Raw genomic sequence first — 17,756 nt, forward strand, 5'->3', positions numbered from 1 at the left:
TTCTCAAACAAAATCTTCCCAGTGCATTTTATACTGAAGACAACCCACTAAGCACCTAAACTGAGTAAAATCTTCCCAGTCTTTTGACTGAGGATAACCCACTCAATATCTAGACTGAGCAACCCAGGTACCTTTTCTTAAAACCAAGTTTCAAGGATAACCTCTTCTCCCACCGAATAAAACTTAGGATCATCAACTAATAAACAGGAGATCCTAGAACCAGGAGACACTCATTCAAATTTGTCTGGACTCCTCAAGAAAGTGGATGGGCACAAAGGGCCTCTGCTGCTACCAAGGCTCTGGATACTCACAGGGTTCAGGTGGACAAGAATTTGGCCAGGGTCCCTTCTTTGCAGTCACCATAACTATCACTATAAAAAATATTCACAACCTAGAAGTCAACAGTTGTTTTATTTGGTGGGAAAATTTAAGACTTTGATTACAGGAGCAGTTTTCTCAGAGTCACTTGAGATGCTGTCTCCTGGGCTGAAGTGCTAAAATTTTCCACCATATAAAATGTAATACTCAACTTTTAGGTTGTGACTATTTTTTAAGTCAACAAAAATAGATACGTGAAAGCTTCATCTTGTAGTTTGTCAGTGTGGATCCTTGGGCCATGTGAACTAAAGTATGTCCCCTTCCTTTTTGGTGTCTGTCAGTCAATAATTCTTGCTGAGTCCTGTCCCCAGGCCACAGGTGCAAGAAGCAACAGGTACCACAGAAGAAGAGCCCAGAATTAAGGTCACCTCAGAAGCAAACTGAGCCCCTTTGTAATGTTTCCAAAAGCTCCCCTGATTATCACCATCAGGTTTCCTGACCCATATTAGCCAAAAATGTGTACCCTAGTGCTCACCCTATACTGTCCCACCTAATTACCTAATGCCAACCACCCTTATGGCAGAAAGTGAAGAGGAACTAAAAAGCCTCTTGATGAAAGTGAAAGTGGAGAGTGAAAAAGTTGGCTTAAAGCTCAACATTCAGAAAACGAAGATCATGGCATCCGGTCCCATCACTTCATGGGAAAGAAATGGGGAAACAGTGGAAACAGTGTCAGACTTTATTTTTTTGAGCTCCAAAATCACAGCAGATGGTGACTGCAGCTATGAAATTAAAAGACGCTTACTCCTTGGAAGGAAAGTTATGACCAACCTAGATAGCATATTGAAAAGCAGAGACATTACTTTGCCAACAAAGGTCCGTCTAGTCAAGGCTATGGTTTTTCCTGTGGTCATGTATGGATTTGAGAGTTGGACTGTGAAGAAGGCTGAGCGCCGAAGAATTGATGCTTTTGAACTGTGGTGTTGGAGAAGACTCTTGAGAGTCCTTTGGACTGCAAGGAGATCCAACCAGTCCATTCTGAAGGAGATCAGCCCTGGGATTTCTTTGGAAGGAATGATGCTAAAGCTGAAACTCCAGTACTTTGGCCACCTCATGCGAAGAGTTGACTCACTGGAAAAGACTCTGATGCTGGGAGGGATTGGGGGCAGGAGGAGAAGGGGACGACAGAGGATGAGATGGCTGGATGGCATCACTGACTCAATGGAAGTGAGTCTGAGTGAACTCCAGGAATTGGTGATGGGCAGGGAGGCCTGGTGTGCTGTGATTCATGGGGTCACAAAGAGTCGGAGACAACTGAGCGACTGAACTGAACTGAACCTACATATTGGGGAACCAAGAAAAATGGCCTGTTAATGGCACAGTAAATTACATGATCTCTTTTGTTGTTCCCTATGGCATTCAGTCCCAGTCCTCTTGCCTGGAAAATCCCATGGATGGAGGAGCCTGGTAGGCTGCAGTCCATGGGGTGGCGAAGAGTCCGACACGACTGAGTGACTTCACTTTCACTTTTCACTTTCATGCATTGGAGAAGGAAATGGCAACCCACTCCAGTGTTCTTGCCTGGAGAATCCCAGGGACAGGGGAGCCTGGTGGGCTGCTATCTATGGTGTCACACAGAGTCGGACATGACTGAAGCGACTTAGCAGCAGCAGCAGCACGGCACTCAGTCAGAATTTGGATCTAAGGGACTCATGCTACATATAACTTTCTGTTGTCGCCTTATCCCCTGTCCTCCTATGTCTCTCCCTCCATCAGATGTCCTAGCCCATGACTTTCTCCCATGATCATAAACATGAAAAGGAAAAAAACTCCAAAAATTGTAAAGAATCCCCTTCTAACTCCTCCTGTCTCTTGCAGGGGGTGGCAGGGGGAGGGAAGAAATTTCTCCCATTCCTTCAAATTCCCTTACTCCTTCATATTCTTCTGACCAAAGACCCCATCTCCCCAAAGGAACAATCCCTACTAGGATGATATTTTATCAGTCAGTTTGCTTCTGTCATCAGAACCAATTTGAGCACTATTTGATCTATATTTTAGCTCTGAAATTATGACTACAAAAAGGAGTATGACATTTTTGACACAAGATGGCCATGATATTCTTTAGAGTCTGGATAAAACTGGTTAAAATGAAATCTTGTTGAAATTTCAAGATTTGTTCTTTTTGCACATGCAGTTAGACAAAACTGGCTTGTTGAAACACGTTTCTTTTTGGAGTGCTAATCCTGAGAGAAGCAAAAATATGTCTAGGAAAAATTCTGAAGTTAACTCTTACTATGTCCTTGAGATACAAAGCCTGCTCTGCCTGAGACGTCAGCCTTATGTTAACTAGTAGAACTTCAAGCCAAGGAAAAAAGAGGCAAAGAGACATTTTAAATCTTAAGCAGAAAACTGTGAGATCTGTGTCTGTTTGGATATATATGTATGTCTCAGTGTGTGTCTCTGTCTTTGGGTAATATTGCTAAGGTTAATTTGTAAATGAGCTCTAATTAAATTGGACTGAAGAAAAGTAAGTACTTACAAATCAAACAGCTCTAAATAAAAGAGAAATGGTTCACGTGAACTAGGAAAAAGTTCACTATTAACTGGTATTAATATTTGTTAACCTAATTAACATAGGCATATCTTAAGAACAGCATCACTGATTCAATGAACATGAACTTGGGCAAACTCCAGGAGATGGTGAAGGACGGGGAGGCCTGGTGTGCTGCAGTCAATGGGGTTGCAAAGAGTCGGACATGACTGAGCAACTGAACAACAACAACATCTTAAGAACACACTGTAAAGGAACTTTAAAGAAAATGCAAATAATATAAGAGCTTTGGGTGATTTATGTTTTCTAATCTACAGAATGATGTTATAAAGGACAGTTTATGGTTGCTGAAGGAAAGCAGGATGTGTGTTTTTAATAAAAAAAAGTATAAGGAATGGAATTACATTTTATTAAGGGAAAAGGAAATAAGTTTGATTTATAGGTGGCAAACTTATACATTTTGACTTATAGGTTCTCTGAATGGGCAAATAAAATGATGGAAATGAAAGTGAAAAAAAGATTTTTTGGGACATGGACCCCAAGAAGAGAGTTTTGTGCATGGTACAAGTTTCTTAAGACATTAAATTGCCTTTGAAATCTTTTATTATTACTTTAGCTAAATGAATAAATTTTGTTTCACAGTGAATATAAGCTGGTACCAAACTGGAATTTGGCTTTCTCTCCTTGTTAAAAGAACAAACTTTTCTTGGAATGCTGCTTTTGATAGTGGACTGTGTGAATGTCTTTGCCTTTAAGTGATTCATTTTTAAAAACATTGTTACTGTGATAAAATAAATATTACTTCACAATGATCTATGAAGGTTATGGCACACATAGACAAAGCTCATTCTGCTTCTACAAAAATTAACCCCTCATCTACTCCTAAATCAGGGAATTTAAAATGGATAAACAATGGCTGTAAGTCAAATAGTCAGAGTCATGGGGAGTCCAAAATGGCTGCTTGACTTTTCCTGGCTCTTGATAAACCTTATTTTTTTTTTCATTTAATGGGGTAAAGCCTTTCCTGGCTGCAAGGTTGATGTTCTCACAATGGAGGAAAAAAAAAAATGTTTAAAATGTGTCTTCCACTAAGGTCTATGTTTTACAATCTCCAGTGATGAAGGCATCCACTTCACTGAACAAATCATGCAAGTCTGAATAAAAGCTTCACAGACTTCTTAAAACCATCACTGTCACTATCATCCTCAATCATCAGGAAAGGACAGAAGAACAGAAATTCATTACATAGGTTTAAATAAATAAATATAAGTATAAGTTTCATGACTTTTTGTCTGACATATTACTTGGCTTCTAATCTTTGTTTTCAGATATAAAGAAGCTCTTCTCCTCAAGAAACTTATGGTTCAAAATAATTTGGTAATTTATACTTGTGGGTAAAATTAAAACATTTTTCTTTTCTCTCTGCCTTGTCCCTCCAGAAATTGGAGACACTTGGGTTCTGAAAAGCCTTACTAGGTAGGCTATAAATAAAAACTAGGTAAATAAAAAGACGGTCTCTTGAATGTACAGAAATCTCAAAGTATTTTGGGGACCTCCAAAAGAGAAAACAATCCACTGTAGCAAAATGAGAGGCCTATGGCATCTATAGTCAATGGACCAAATTTATTTTAAAAATAAATTAGTCTTGGCTGTGTTTAATAAAAATGGGGGTAACTTCAAAAAATTATGTTTCAGTAAATGGTAAGTACTAGTTTTGTTAATTAAGGTCTGTATTTACTAAGACTCACTTCCCAGTTAGTCCCTTGCTACAAGATGTTATTCTGCTACAAGATTTAATTGAATTAATAGAAAGATGTTCTAAGTTTGCTTCTGAAGCCTAAATTTATAATCAGTCTTTGGGTAAAGATCAGATGCTGCATGATCTACAACCAGGAGATTAACACCAGGCCATAGTCATTTAACACACTAAATCAGACAACCTGGGATATACTGGACTGCATCTGATAAAAGTGCTTAAATTTTTACTTGTAAACTTACTATTACTGCTACCTATATTGTTTGCTATACTGCCTGTTTCAGAAAACTGCTGTCTCTTACACAAAATTGTCATCTCTTAAATTATCAAATGTGTGACTGAGTCTCTAAAAAAATGATATATAGTTTCCTATGAGATCAATGATTATAATAATGTAGCTGTAGATATGGGAAGAATCAACAAGAGGGAATGTTTTCCTGGACTATAAGAGACTACTAGTAAGGCAGGTATTGGCCAGATCTTTTACTATTTTCATGGTCAAGTCCAACAATAGCATATTAAATAACCTATTAGAAAAATCTTCACCAGACCTGGGAATGAGCATTCCTATCAATGTGGGATGAAATGATCTTAAAAAGCCCCCAAACCAAGGATCAAATTTATAGCCATGAAGGGCCCTGCTGACTGGAAACTGGCACTTGCCATCTGCCTCTACAAAGATTAAATCAGGAGCGACTGGAGCTGCTGAGCTTCACCACCCTCTGAAAGGAGTTCAGGGTAGAAATTAAAAATAAGGCGTTCTACACTCTGGGGAAAACTGGCAGGACAGGCTTTCAGATAGACATTTTCAAGAAAATATGTTCATGAACCCCAATTCTTGCATCTCCTCATCCTAGAGAAACACTAACATCCCAGGCCGATGTCTTGTCCTGGTGTTCCTGACTATCCCCTCTTTTAGGCCCCTTGGCAGCCTTTCTATTTCTATTAATCTTTGGGACATGTATCTCTAATTTTCTTATAAAGTTTGTTTCTTCTAGAAAACAAATAAAACTCCAGTTGATGCCACAAGGATATCAGCTGGTTGGCACATGGACTACACTGGAACAAGCTGCTTTGTCATTCCATGGACTCTTATCTCCCTGGGACCCCATGAAGACCCTGTCCAGCAGGAAGAAGCCAGAGATGGTCTCCATCTCTTTCCCAATGACCTGTGTCCTCATAACCTGAGAGTTAGATGGGTAGCTAGTTAGACATGAGCAGAGTGTTACGGGGCTGAAGACTTGTCTTACTGATAAGAAGAGCAGGGGATGTTGAGTCCTGTTCCTAGGCCACAAGTGTGAGGCTGTGTACCAAGGCCACGGAAGTGGAGCCCAGAACCAAGGTCATCTCCAAAGCTGACTGAGCCCCTTTGTACCATTGCCAAAGCCCCCCTGATCATCACCAACGGGCTTCTTGACTTCTATTAGGCAAAAATACCCACCCCAGTGTTCACTTTATAGTGCCCTAACCAATCATCTATACCAACCTTCCAGCAGGAATTTTTTGGTTTTGTTTTGAGGCATAAAAATTGGCTACTAACCCACGGAAACTGTTGACTCTCCCTAGTCTGTTAGGAGTTGTTGGCCCACTGTGCTTGTAGTGCCCACTTTATCTTTGTTCTTAATAAACTCACTCCTGTGTGCAATACTCTGTGTCTAGAAATTTTTTTCTACTCCGCACTTGTACTGCCTCAATAGCACTCTTTTTTTTTTTCTTCTTTTTTAAACAACACTGTCTTTTGTTTTATCAGAACACTTAAGCGAAGAAAGACCCAAAGATGTCAACTGACCCAGATATTTGACTCTCACCCTTTGGAGAAAAATAATTTGAATTGCCAATATGTAAACACAGAGAGATTTCCCTTAAAACATGAATTGAAGATTTCTCTTGAAAACTTAGAAGGCCTGGAAAACTTTTATTTCAACCTGGCATCAACTGGCAGGAGCTGAAAATTGTCTGTGTGCATGCTAAGTCATTTCAGTCATATCCAACTCTTTGAGACCCTATGCACTGTAGCCTGCCAGGCTCCACTGTCCGTGGGATTCTTCAGGCAAGAATACTGGAGTGCATTGTCATACCCTCCTCCAGGGGATCTTCTGTGCTGCCTGCATTGTAGGTGGATTCTACCCACTGAGCCACCTGGGAAGCCTGAAGATTGCCTGCTTCATTTAAACGAAACGTTCTTCAATTCAACATAGTTTCCATCACTCTTTATTTTGCCACAGCTATCTGCTTCTCCACTGATTCTACCTATCTAGTATTTGTTGACACTCTAGACTTTATTTTTGGGGGCTCCAAAATCACTGCAGATGGTGATTGCAGCCATGAAATTAAAAGACACTCCTTGGAGGACGGGGAGAACACTTTCTCCCCCACAAATTCATCAAAAGAACATTTAAACGCAGAGTAAATTCCACAAAACAACTTCTGAAGGCCGGCAGAGGACATCAGGCACCCAGAAAAGCAACCCAAGTCTTCGAAAGGAGGTAGGAAAAAATATAAAAGACAAAAAAAGAGACAAAAGAGGGACGGACGGAGTTCCGTCCCGGGAAGGGAGTCCCGTCCCAGGAAAGGAGTCTTAAAAAGAGAGAAGTTTCCAAACACCAGGAAACCTTCTCACTGCCAAATATGTGCCGAGCTTTGGAAGCACAGAGGGCAACATAACAGGGAGGAAAAATAAATAAACAATTAAAACCCGCAGATTGCGAGCCCTACGGTAACTCCCCCAGCGGAAAAGCAGCACAGACGCCTGCATCCGCCATTAGCAAGTGGGGGCTGGGCAGGGAGGCGCGCGCAGGCTGTATCGCTTAGAGTAAGGACCTGGCCTGAATACCCTGAGCGCTATCTGAGCGAAATAATTTGGGCTAGTAAACCAGACTGTGGGATATCTACCACGCGAAAAGCCAGCCCTAACTTAAGACAACGCCAGGCCCGCGCACGGAACAAAGGACTGAACAGAGATAGCCGGCTGCAGACCTTACCCCTCTGGTGACAGGCAGCCAGAACCGGAAGGGGGCAATCGCAGCCCCAGAGAGACATTATCTATAAAACTGTAAGCAGGCTTCTTTGCTAACTAAAACTTCTTGGCGGTCTGGATGGTCAACATCTGCCTGAGAAGGTGTGCCGGTTGTACACCTAGATAAACGAGTGGCGGGGAGGCGATAAGTCGCAGCAATTGCGCTCGCCAAACACCTCATCACCTGAGCTGCTCGGACCTGGGAAGGGCACAAAATGCAGGCCCAACCAAGTCTGCGCCTCTGAGGACTACCGGAGTGCCTGAACCTGAGTGGCTTGGACCTGGGAGGTACAGGCAGCCCAGGGCCGGCCACGGATGGTTCCCGGCAGAGCAACCTAGAGCCTGAGAAGTGTGGGCAGGGAGGCTACATGCGCTGTGAGCGGGGGCAGACCCAGTTTGGCTGAGGCACTGCGAGCACACGCCAGTGTTATTTGCAGCATCCCTCCCTCCCTCCCAACAGCGCGACTGAACAAGTGAGCCTAAAAAACAACAAAAAAAAGTATCCTCCACCATCCCCTTTGTGTCAGGGTGGAAACCAGACACTGAAGAGATCAGCAAACAGTAGAAGCTATAACAGAGGGAACCGCCTTGGAAGCTACAGGCAATAGATTAAAACCCTGTGGTTACTACCGACTACATAGGAAGGGGCCTATAGATCTTGAGAAATATAAGTCAGACCAAGGAACTAGCCAAAAATGAACTGAACCCACAATATACACAACAAAACCAGAGAAAGTCCTAGATATATTTTTACTATTTTTACGATCATTTTTTCTTTTTTTTAATTAAAAAAAAAATTTAAGTCCTTTATTATTCCTTTAATTTTCACTTTTATAACCTATTACTTTGCAAAAAAAAAAAAAGGCCCTGTTTTTTTTTTTTACAGCAAACTTCATATATATATATATATATATATATATATATAACCTTTTGACCCTGTTTTTTTTTTCTTCTTCTTCTTCTTTTCTTTAATATTGTATTTTTGAAATTCCAAACTCTACTCTAGATTTTTAATTTTAGCTTTTTGGTATTTGTTATCAATTTTGTACCTATAGTTTTTTTTTTTTTTATAGTTTCTGTGACTTTTTTTTTTTCTTTTTCTGTTTCTCTTCTTCTTTTATATAACATTGTATATCTGAAATTCCAAACTCTACTCTAGATTTTTAACTTTTGCTTTTTGGTATTAGTCATCAATTTGTACCTATATTCTCTTTATAATTTTCACGACCTTGTTTGTTTTTGTTTGTTCGTTTTTTCTCTCTTTCTTTTACTTCTTCTTTTCTTTAACATCGTATTTTTGAAATTCCAAACTCTACTCTAGATTTTTAATTTTTGCTTTTATGTATTTGTTACCAATTTTGTACCTTTAAGAACCCAATCTTCAGTACCCATTTTTCACTAGGGAGCGAGATTACTGGCTTGACTGCTCTCTCTCCCTTTGGACTCTCCTTTTTCTCCACCAGGTCACCGGTGTTTCCTCCCTAACCCCCTCTACTCTACCCAACTCTGCGAATTTCTGTGTGTTCCAGACGGGGAGAACACTTAGGGAACAGATTACTGGCTGGATCTGTCTCCCTCCCTTTCATTCCCCCCTTTTATCCTCCTGGCCACCTCTGTCTCCTTCCTCCTTCTTCTCTCCTCTGTATAACTCCATGAACATTTCTGAGTGGTCCAGTTGTGGAATGCACATAAGGAAGTGATTACTGGCTAGCCCACTCTTTCCTCTATTGATTCCACCTCATCTCATTCAGGTCACCTCTAAATCCCTCCTCCCTCTTCTCTTCTCCATGTAACGCTGTGAACCTCTCTGGGTGACCCTCAAGGTAGAGAAACTGTTCATCTTTAACGTAGATGTTTTATCAGTAGTGCTGTGTAGAAGGAGAAGTTTTGAAACTACTGTAAAAATAAGACCAATAACTGGAAGCAGGAGGCTTAAGTCCAAACCCTGACTCCAGGGAACTCCTGACTCTAAGGAACATTAATTGACAGGAGCTCATCAAACGCCTCCATACCGACACTGAAACCAAGCACCACACAAGGGCCAACAAGTTCCAGGGCAAGACATACCAAGCAAATTCTCCAGCAACAAAGGAACACAGCCCTGAGCTTCAAGATACAGGCTGCCCAAAGTCACCCCAAAGCCATGGACATCTCATAACTCATTACTGGACACTTCATTGCACTCCAGAGAGAAGAAATCCAGCTCCACCCACCAGAACACTGACACAAGCTTCCCTAACCAGGAAAACTTGACAAACCACCTGTACAAACCCACACAGAGCGAGGAAACGCCACAATAAAGAGAACTCCACAAACTGCCAGAATACAGAAAGGACACCCCCAAATCAGCAATTTAAACAAGATGAAGAGACAGAGGACTAGCCAGCAGATAAGGGAACAGGATAAATGCCCACAAAACCAAACAAAAGAGGAAGAGATAGGGAATCTACCTGATAAAGAATTTTGAATAATGATAGTGAAATTGATCCAAAATCTTGAAATCAAAATGGAATCACAGATAAATTGCCTGGAGACAAGGATTGAGAAGATGCAAGAAAGGTTTAACAAGGACCTAGAAGAAATAAAAAAGAGTCAATATATAATGAATAATGCAATAAATGAAATTAAAAACACTCTGGAGGCAACAAATAGTAGAATAATAGAGGCAGAAGATAGGATTAGTGAAGTAGAAGATAGAATGGTAGAAATAAATGAATCAGAGAGGATAAAAGAAAAACGAATTAAAAGAAATGAGGACAATCTCAGAGACCTCCAGGACAATATTAAACGCTACAACATTCGAATTATAGGGGTCCCAGAAGAAGAAGACAAAAAGAAAGACCATGAGAAAATACTTGAGGAGATAATAGTTGAAAACTTCCCTAAAATGGGGAAGGAAATAATCACCCAAGTCCAAGAAACCCAGAGAGTCCCAAACAGGATAAACCCAAGGCGAAACACCCCAAGACACATAGTAATCAAATTAACAAAGATCAAACACAAAGAACAAATATTAAAAGCAGCAAGGGAAAAACAACAAATAACACACAAGGGAATTCCCATAAGGATAACAGCTGATCTTTCAATAGAAACTCTTCAAGCCAGGAGGGAATGGCAAGACATACTTAAAATGATGAAAGAAAATAACCTACAGCCCAGATTATTGTACCCAGCAAGGATCTCATTCAAATATGAAGGAGAAATCAAAAGCTTTTCAGACAAGCAAAAGCTGAGAGAACTCTGCACCACCAAACCAGCTCTCCAACAAATACTAAAGGATATTCTCTAGACAGGAAACACAAAAACGGTGTATAAATTTGAACCCAAAACAATAAAGTAAATGGCAACGGGATCATACTTATCAGTAATTACCTTAAACGTAAATGGGTTGAATGCCCCAACCAAAAGACAAAGACTGGCTGAATGGATACAAAAACAAGACCCCTACATATGTTGTCTACAAGAGACCCACCTCAAAACAGGGGACACATACAGACTGAAAGTGAAGGGCTAGAAAAAGATTTTCCATGCAAATAGGGACCAAAAGAAAGCAGGAGTAGCAATACTCATATCAGATAAAATAGACTTTAAAACAAAGGCTGTGAAAAGAGACAAAGATGGTTACTACATAATGATCAAAGGATCAATCCAAGAAGAAGATAAAACAATTATAAATATATATGCACCCAACATGGGAGCACCACAATATGTAAGACAAACGCTAACAACTATGAAAGGAGAAATTAACAATAACACAATAATAGTGGGAGACTTTAATACCCCACTCACACCTATGGATAGATCAACTAAACAGAAAATTAACAAGGAAACACAAACTTTAAATGATACAATAGACCAGTTAGACCTAATTGATATCTATAGGACATTTCATCCCAAAACAATGAATTTCACCTTTTTCTCAAGCACACATGGAACCTTCTCCAGGATAGAACACATCCTGGGCCATAAAGCTAGCCTTGGTAAATTCAAAAAAATAGAAATCATTCCAAGCATCTTTTCTGACCACAATGCAGTAAGATTAGATCTCAATTACAGGAGAAAAACTATTAAAAATTCCAACATATGGAGGCTGAACAACACGCTGTTGAATAACCAACAAATCACAGAAGAAATCAAAAAAGAAATCAAAATTTGCATAGAAACGAATGAAAATGAAAACACAACAACCCAAAACCTGTGGGACACTGTAAAAGCAGTCCTAAGGGGAAAAATTCATAGCAATACAGGCACACCTCAAGAAACAAGAAAAAAGTCAAATAAATAACCTAACTCTACACCTAAAGCAACTAGAAAAGGAAGAAATGAAGAACCCCAGGGTTAGTAGAAGGAAAGAAATCTTAAAAATTAGAGCAGAAATAAATGCAAAAGAAACAAAAGAGACCATAGCAAAAATCAACAAAGCCAAAAGCTGGTTCTTTGAAAGGAAAAATAAAATTGACAAACCATTAGCCAGACTCATCAAGAAACAAAGGGAGAAAAATCAAATCAATAAAATTAGAAATGAAAATGGAGAGATCACAACAGACAACACAGAAATACAAAGGATCATAAGAGACTACTATCAACAATTATATGCCAATAAAATGGACAACGTGGAAGAAATGGACAAATTCTTAGAAAAGTACAACTTTCCAAAACTGGACCAGGAAGAAATAGAAAATCTTAACAGACCCATCACAAGCATGGAAATTGAAACTGTAATCAAAAATCTTCCAGCAAACAAAAGCCCAGGTCCAGACGGCTTCACAGCTGAATTCTACCAAAAATTTAGAGAAGAGCTAACACCTATCCTGCTCAAACTCTTCCAGAAAATTTCAGAGGAAGGTAAACTTCCAAACTCATTCTATGAGGCCACCATCACCCTAATACCAAAACCTGACAAAGATCCCACAAAAAAAGAAAACTACAGGCCAATATCACTGATGAACATAGATGCAAAACTCCTTAACAAAATTCTAGCAATCAGAATCCAACAACACATTAAAAAGATCATACACCATGACCAAGTGGGCTTTATCCCAGGGATGCAAGGATTCTTCAATATCCGCAAATCAATCAATGTAATACATCACATTAACAGATTGAAAAATAAAAACCATATGATTATCTCAATAGATCCAGAGAAAGCCTTTGACAAAAATTCAACATCCATTTATGATAAAAACTCTCCAGAAAGCAGGAATAGAAGGAACATACCTCAACATAATAAAAGCTATATATGATAAACCCACAGCAAACATTATCCTCAATGGTGAAAAATTGAAAGCATTTCCTCTAAAGTCAGAAACAAGACAAGGGTGCCCACTTTCACCATTACTATTCAACATAGTTTTGGAAGTTTTGGCCACAGCAGTCAGAGCAGAAAAAGAAATAAAGGGAATCCAAATTGGAAAAGAAGAAGTAAAACTCTCACTATTTGCAGATGACATGATTCTCTACATAGAAACCCCTAAAGACTCCACCAGAAAGTTACTAGAACTAATCAATGATTATAGTAAAGTTGCAGGATATAAAATCAACACACAGAAATCACTTGCATTCCTATACACTAATAATGAGAAAACAGAAAGAGAGATTAAGGAAACAATTCCATTCACCATTGCAATGGAAAGAATAAAATACTTAGGAATATATCTACCTAAAGAAACTAAAGACCTATATATAGAAAACTATAAAACACTGGTGAAAGAAATCAAAGAGGACACTAATAGATGGAGAAATATACCGTGTTCATGGATTGGAAGAATCAATATAGTGAAAATGAGTATACTACCCAAAGCAATTTATAGATTCAATGCAATCCCTATCAAGCTACCAATGGTATTCTTCACAGAGCTAGAGCAAATAATTTCCCAGTTTTTATAGAAATACAAAAAACCTCGAATAGCCAAAGCTATCTTGAGAAAGAAGAATGGAACTGGAGGAATCAACCTACCTGACTTCAGGCTCTACTACAAAGCCACAGTTATCAAGACAGTATGGTACTGGCACAAAGACAGAAATATAGATCAATGGAACAAAATAGAAAGCCCAGAGATAAATCCACGCACATATGGACACCTTATCTTCGACAAAGGAGGCAAGAATATACAATGGATTAAAGACAATCTCTTTAACAAGTGGTGCTGGGAACTCTGGTCAACCACTTGTAAAAGAATGAAACTAGAACACTTTCTAACACCATACACAAAAATAAACTCAAAATGGATTAAAGACCTAAACGTAAGACCAGAAACTATAAAACTCCTAGAGGAGAACATAGGCAAAACACTCTCCGACATACATCACAGCAGGATCCTCTATGACCCACCTCCCAGGATATTGGAAATAAAAGCAAAAATAAACAAATGGGACCTAATTAACCTTAAAAGCTTCTGCACATCAAAGGAAACTATTAGCAAGGTGAAAAGGCAGCCTTCAGAATGGGAGAAAATAATAGCAAATGAAGCAACTGACAAACAACTAATCTCAAAAATATACAAGCAACTCCTACAGCTCAACTCCAGAAAAATAAATGACCCAATCAAAAAATGGGCCAAAGAACTAAATAGACATTTCTCCAAAGAAGACATACAGATGGCTAACAAAGACATGAAAAGATGCTCAACATCACTCATTATCAGAGAAATGCAAATCAAAACCACTATGAGGTACCATTTCACGCCAGTCAGAATGGCTGTGATCCAAAAGTCTACAAGCAATAAATGCTGGAGAGGGTGTGGAGAAAAGGGAACCCTCTTACACTGTTGGTGGGAATGTAAACTAGTACAGCCACTATGGAGAACAGTGTGGAGATTCCTTAAAAAACTGAAAATAGAACTGCCTTATGATCCAGCAATCCCACTGCTGGGCATACACACTGAGGAAACCAGAAGGGAAAGAGACACTTGTACCCCAATGTTCATCGCAGCACTGTTTATAATAGCCAGGACATGGAAGCAACCTAGATGTCCATCAGCAGATGAATGGATAAGAAAGCTGTGGTACATATACACAATGGAGTATTACTCAGCCATTAAAAAGAATACATTTGAATCAGTTCTAATGAGGTGGATGAAACTGGAGCCTATTATACAGAGTGAAGTAAGCCAGAAAGAAAAACACCAATACAGTATACCAACGCATATATATGGAATTTAGAAAGATGGTAACAATAACCCTGTGTACGAGACAGCAAAAGAGACACTGATGTATAGAACAGTCTTATGGACTCTGTGGGAGAGGGAGAGGGTGGGAAGATTTGGGAGAATGGCATTGAAACATGTGTAATATCATGTATGAAACGAGTTGCCAGTCCAGGTTTGATGCACGATACTGGATGCTTGGGGCTGGTGCACTGGGACGACCTAGAGGGATGGTGTGGGGAGGGAGGAGGGAGGAGGGTTCAGGATGGGGAGCACATGTATACCTGTGGCGGATTTGTTTTGATGTTTGGCAAAACTAATACAGTGTTTGAGGTTTAAAAATAAAATAAAATAAATAAAATAAAATAAATAAAATAAAATAAAAGACACTTACTCCTTGGAAGGACAGTTATGACCAACCTAGATAGCATATTAAAAAGCAGAGACATTACTTTGCAACAAAGGTCCATCTAGTCAAGGCTATGGTTTTTTCAGTGGTCATGTACGGATGTGAAAGTTGGACTGTGAAGAAGGCTGAGCACCGAAGAATTGATGCTTTTGAAGTGTGGTGTTGGAGAAGACACTTGAGAGTCCCTTGGACTGCAAGGAGATCCAACCAGTCCATTCTAAAGGAGATCAGTCCTGGGTGTTCTTTGGAAGGACTGATGCTAAAGCTGAAACTTCAATACTTTGGCCACCTCATGCGAAGAGTTGACTCATTGGAAAAGACTCTGATGCTGGGAGGAATTGGGGGCAGGAGGAAAAGGGGACAACAGAGGATGAGATGGCTGGATGGCATCACTGACTCAATGGACATGAGTTTGAGTGAACTCCGGGAGTTGGTGATGGACAGGGAGGCCTGGTGTGCTGTGATTCATGGGGTCGCAAGGAGTCGGACACGACTGAGTGACTGAACTGAACTGAGCTTAAAATCTTTGCCATAGGGCCAGATTCCAAGACAGATATGGATTTCCTCGAAGTTGCAAGGCAAATTTAGTAGCAGAGATAGTTCTAAAATCCTGCTCTTCTTTCCATTTTTTCCAACACATACCTCTCTTCACACGCATGAACCCACTGGAGCAAGAACACCAGACTCAGTTGCTAATTTTATACACAGGTGTTTACATGACCACAGGATTGTCCTTAAAATACTCAAGGACAATCCATAAAACCCCTTAATAAGTGGCTAAAACCAAGACAACAGAAAGAGAAATCATGAGGAAATTAACTCTTTAGTATGGGCTGAATTGTGCCCCCTCAAAATTTATGTGTTCAAGTCCTAACACTCAGTTTCTCAGCGTGTGACTATATATAAGACAGAATCTTAAAACAGGTAATTCAGTTAAAATGAGGTCTTTAAAGAAGTAATTCAGTTAAAATGAAACTTAACCTCATATGACTTGTTCAGAGTGCCTTGATGAGTTCTTACAACAGAACTTTGATTTCACAAGCATTTGGACTGAAAAAGCTATTTGTTTTATGAGGCAACATTTTTAGTGCATTATAGAGGATCGCAGCATTACAGAGCCAGGTTTGGCTCCACTTGGTACCAGGTGAATGATCTCGGCCATCGTTTATGTCTCCAGACTTGGAGGGCATAGTAGTAATACTCACTGTGTACAGTGAGTAAAAATACTCACTATGCTTTCGTACCGAGAAGGCAATGGCACCCCACTCCAGTACTCTTGCCTGGAAAATCCCATGGACGGAGGAGCCTGGTAGGCTGCAGTCCATGGGGTCGTTAAGAGTCGGGCACGACTAAGCGACTTCACTTTCACTTTTCACTTTCATGCATTGGAGAAGGAAATGGCAACCCACTCCAGTGTTCTTGCCTGGAGAATCCCAGGGACGGCGGAGCCTGGTGGGTTGCTGTCTATGGGGTCGCACAGAGTCGGACACGACTAAAGTGACTTAGCAGCAGCAGCATGCTTTCGTAAGGATTAGTGAGATAGTCAATATAATCAATTTCTCAGTGCTGTGTCTGATACAGAATAAGGACTTAATAAGTGTTGAGGTGTCTTCTAACTCCCAGAAAATACTGAAGCCAATCCCTACCAAGTTAGATATTTAAAAAATATGTTGTTAATAAAAGGCATTCACCTTAAGTGATTTGAACAAACTTTCACATAATGGAGCTTTTTTCTCAATGTTTTAACTTCTAGGTCTTTTTTACTCCCGTTGGCACCCTCCTCCCACAGCCTACCACATTCAAATATCTGACATTAAATCAATCACCAGTATACCAGTCATGGTGCTGGGCATACCACGTATTCCCTCTGATCCCTTTCTCTCAGTTTCACCATCCTCACTTGGCAACAAAGGAAATGAAGTGTCAGAGAAGAGACTCGCCCCAGGTCTGTAAGTGACATTGCTAGAATTGAAATTGCAGCTTTAGATTCACGTTCAGGGCTCTATATACTTTACTGCCCCGTGGCAGACAAACACACACAGACACATACACCCAAAGAAGCAGTCCCTTACCTGGTACTGTCTAGAAAACCCTTGGGTTATGTCTCGGATGGGGACGTTGCAAGTTCAGTTCTCTTCCGATTAGAAGTTCAGTTCTCTCTGTGTTTATACAACAGAACTTGATTCCTGACTACAGCAGGGGTGGAGAACTTGGCAGGAATGAAATGATTCAAAAGGGGGAGGAAATTCTCACGTGTAACAGGGCAGGAAGCAATCATAAGCCCTCATGGAGAGAAAGCCAGTTAGAAAAACAAACTATATAATGTAATTTCCAATTATTGTGGGCCTGCCTTGTGGTTTGAATGAACGAATAAAGCCAAATAGAGCACTTTCACAAGTTCTCTGTGGATAACCTGCTCCCCTTTCCCAGTCTTATGTCCCCAGTGTTCTCATTTAAGTGAGAGCCAGGTGGCAGCATCAACTAGTAGTTAAACCTGTGCTTGGTTAGGGGCAGGAAGAATAAGGCTCAAGATGGAAGGGAGATATATATATATATATATG

The 17,756-nt window shown here is 40.0% G+C and overlaps 1 protein-coding gene across 4 annotated transcripts in view; it reads right to left on the reverse strand.

Moving 5' to 3' along the window:
• ACSM1 (acyl-CoA synthetase medium chain family member 1) overlaps positions 1-17,419 on the reverse strand; it is a 78,674-nt gene extending 61,255 nt beyond the window's left edge. Inside the window, exon 1 of one of the 4 annotated variants that reach the window (XM_025275492.2) lies at positions 17,268-17,419. The gene's annotated coding sequence lies outside the window, so the exon portion shown is untranslated. The remainder of the gene's footprint in view (positions 1-17,267) is intronic. The other 3 variants (XM_025275491.2, XM_025275493.2, XM_025275494.2) reach the window with 3 other exon arrangements.
• Positions 17,420-17,756: the final 337 nt, after the last annotated feature.

Source organism: Bubalus bubalis, chromosome 24, assembly GCF_019923935.1.
Source record: "Bubalus bubalis isolate 160015118507 breed Murrah chromosome 24, NDDB_SH_1, whole genome shotgun sequence".
Taxonomy (NCBI): domain Eukaryota; kingdom Metazoa; phylum Chordata; class Mammalia; order Artiodactyla; family Bovidae; genus Bubalus; species Bubalus bubalis.